General features: G+C 38.4%; 1 non-coding gene across 1 annotated transcript; it reads left to right on the top strand.

Annotated features, from left to right (window-relative positions):
* The first annotated feature begins 3076 nt into the window (after window positions 1–3076).
* LOC128281809 (small nucleolar RNA R71) lies at window positions 3077–3183 on the top strand. Its single transcript, XR_008272082.1, has one exon. It is a non-coding gene; the product is annotated as a small nucleolar RNA R71 (small nucleolar RNA).
* The last annotated feature ends 310 nt before the right edge of the window (window positions 3184–3493 follow it).

A 3493-nucleotide genomic window follows, 5' to 3' on the forward strand; every position in this document is an offset into this window, starting at 1 on the left:
CTCCTGTCAGAGTCAGACTCGCATAGTAGATTGGATGAAAAACTTTGTTCCTTCGCTGGCCGATGACAGCTCCTATCGCGAAGCCATTTGCATCACACATCAATTCGAATGGAAAATCCTAGTCTGGTGTGACGATTACGGGTGCCATAACTAACTGACTCTTCAAATATTTGAAAGCCTTTAAGCATTCCTCATCAAATTTGAGCGTCTTGTCATTCTCCAATAATTTGCATAAGGGTTTAGCAATTTTGGAGAAGTCTTTGATAAATCGTCGATAGAAACCAGTGTAACCCAAAAAGCTCCTAACAGCCTTTACAGATGTTGGAGGTAGGAGTTTTTCAATAACATCTACCTTTGCTTTATCAACTTCTATTCCATGTCTTGTTATCCGATGCCCTAAAACAATCCCTTCTCATACCATGAAATGACACTTTTCCCAGTTGAGTCCTAGGTTTTTTTTTTCGCATCGCCTTAGTACCTTGGCTAGATTGGCTAGGAAATCATCATACGTATCTCCAAATACTGAAAAAGCATCCATAAAAACTTCCAAATACTTCTCAACCATGTCAATAAAAATAGACATCATACATCTTTGAAAAATGTAGTAGGTGCATTACATAAACCAAATTTCATGTGTCTTAATGCAAATGTACCGTACGAGCAGGTGAATGTTGTCTTTTGCTGATCTTTCGATACTACTGTAATCTGATTATACCCCAAGTATCCATTGAAAAAATAGTAATAGTCTCGCCCTACGAGTTTATCCAGCATCTGGTCCAAAAACGGCAAAGGAAAGTGATCTTTCCTAGTCGCCTTATTCAGTTTCCGGTAATCGATGCAAATTCTCTATCCCGTAATCATTCTAGTGGCATCAACTCATTATTCTCGTTTTCAATGACCGTGATACCTTCTTTCTTTGGTATGCACTGAACCAGACTTACCCATGAACTATCTAAGATGGGGTATATACCTGCATCTAACCACTTGATGATTCTTTCTTGACTACATCCTTCATGATAGGGTTCAGTCTTCGTTGTCCACCAATCGTCCCTTTTTCGCCATCTTCCAGGATAATCTTGTGCATGCATACGATGGACTAATTCTGCGAATATCAGCTATGGTTCATCCGATAGCCTTCTTGTATTGTTTCAACACTAGGATGGGTTTCTCTTATTGCTCAATAGTTAATTCTGCTGAAATAATCACGGGCAAAGTAGAAGTGTTACCTAAATAAACATATTTTAAATATGAAGGTAGTACCTTGAGTTCTAATTTAGGTGACTCCTTGGTTGACACTTTTGGTTGGGCATAATCCCTTTTCTCTAATTCCAAAGATTCAAAATGGGATTGTGGATTAAATCCCTTTTGATTAGCTTCTAATAACGCTAAGTATTCATCTTCCTCTTCATCATTCGAAGGATCTAATGTCAAAATTTGTTCCAACGGATCCTCAATATAGTTGAGCTCCTTCTCCACTATTAAATCCTCTAAATCGGATACTACAGAATAATCATCAATTGTGTCAAGAAATCGCATATACTTAAAAAAGTTAAATGTTTCCTGATCATCCTGAACACGTATAGTAAGCTCGCCCTTCTGCACATCATTAAGGGCCTTTTCAGTTGCTAAGAACGGTCTTCCTAAGATAATTTGCTCTTCTTTGTCTGTTTCAAAGTCTAGAATAACAAAATCAGTAAGGAAGATAAATTTATCTACACGTACCAATACATAAATATTGACATAAGCATCAAGTTAATACTCGTACCTAAGTCACATAATGCCTTACCACAATATGTTTCTCCAATGTTGCAAGGAATGGTAAAACATCCAAGATCTTTCAACTTTGAGGGTAGTTTGTCTTGAAGATATGCACTGCATTCCTTTGTCAGAGCTACCGTTTCAAATTCTCCAAGTCTTTGGTTTTTTACACAGGATATCCTTCATGAATTTGACATAGTTCGGCATTTGCTCAAATGCTTCAACCAATGGGATGTTGATATGAAGTTGCTTGAGTACATCTAGGAACTTCTTGAATTGAATCTCCTGCTTTTGCTTTTGAAGTCTTTGAGGGTAAGGTGGTTGTGGTTCTTTACTGGAACTAGTTGATTCGTCTTTTACGGTAATTTTGCATCTAACATAGTTTTTAGTTGATCAGAATTAGTTGGTTCAGAAGTTACCTTGTCGTATTTTGCAGGTTTTAGTTCTTGTGAAACTGGAGTTTCAACACTCGGTTGAACATTTTCTGAATCTTGAGTATAGTTTGCTCCTTTTCAGCTTCGATGGTGTTGGGCTCTACTATCTTTCTACTTTTCAATGTCAACAATTTGTAATGCTCCTTTCCCAGATTCCCCAGATTCTCTGTATCACTAGGTAAAGCACCTTGTGGTCGGTTCTTGAGTTCAGTAGCAAGCTGGCCACTTGATTCTCCAAATTCCTTAGACTGGCATTGTTTTTCAGTATGTATGCCTTCAATAAATTCTATAAGCTATTGGATGGTTTAGCTTGAGCTGGTTTCTAAACTTATTGGGGGAAACTAGGCTACTGGGTTGGTCTAGGTTGGATGTAAGTGTTACTGGTTCTAGCCCCTTGGTTACTCCAAGAAAAATTGGGGTGATTTCGCCACGAAGGGTTATAGGAATTGGATTGTAGTCCTTGACTTCCTCAATTTTGGTTTTGGTTACCTATGTAATACACGAATTTTGGGTTCGATGGACATTCTTCAAACAAATGTCCTTCCCCACAATAGACACAGGCTATACTTTCAAATTGATTTGGTGGCTGTGCTGCAAAATTATTAGACCTGTTAGCAGTAAGATTTTTTAACATTGAGGATATTGATGATACCTGAGATACGAGTGAAGTAAGAGTGCCTATTTCATGTATTCCAGCAACTCGTCTTCCTAACACTGCTCGATTGGTTGGCCATTGGTAATTGTCGCTGACAATCCTCTCAATGATTTCATAAGCCTCATTATAAGACTTAGGAAGGAGAGCACCATTAGTAGAAGCGTCCACTACCATCCTCGTGTGGGCATTGAGACTATTATAAAATGTCTTAAGTTGGATGCAATATGGGATTCCATGATGAGGGCACTTCCGTAATAATTCTTTGTACCTTTCCCATGCCTCATACAAGGACTCATCATCCATTTGTTGGAAAGCAGTGATCTTGCTCCTCAACTTAGCATTCTTGCTAGGCAGGAAATACTTCATGAGGAATTTTTCTACTAACTCTAGCCATGTGGAAATTGAGTTTGGTGGCAATGAATCCAACCAAGCTCGAGTTCTGTCTCTTAGTGAATATAGGAACAAATTCAATCGTAATACATCTTTTAGAACTCTGGCTATCTTGAAATAATCGCCCACTTCTATAAACAGTCTTAAGTGTTCGTGAGGATCTTCGGTAGGCATTCCACTGAATTGGCCCACTGTCTAAAACATCTGGAACATGACTAGCTTCAGCTCGAACTGTTGTGCCTCAATTTTGAGTTTC

Source organism: Gossypium arboreum, chromosome 1 (assembly GCF_025698485.1).
Source record: "Gossypium arboreum isolate Shixiya-1 chromosome 1, ASM2569848v2, whole genome shotgun sequence".
Taxonomy (NCBI): Eukaryota; Viridiplantae; Streptophyta; class Magnoliopsida; order Malvales; family Malvaceae; genus Gossypium; species Gossypium arboreum.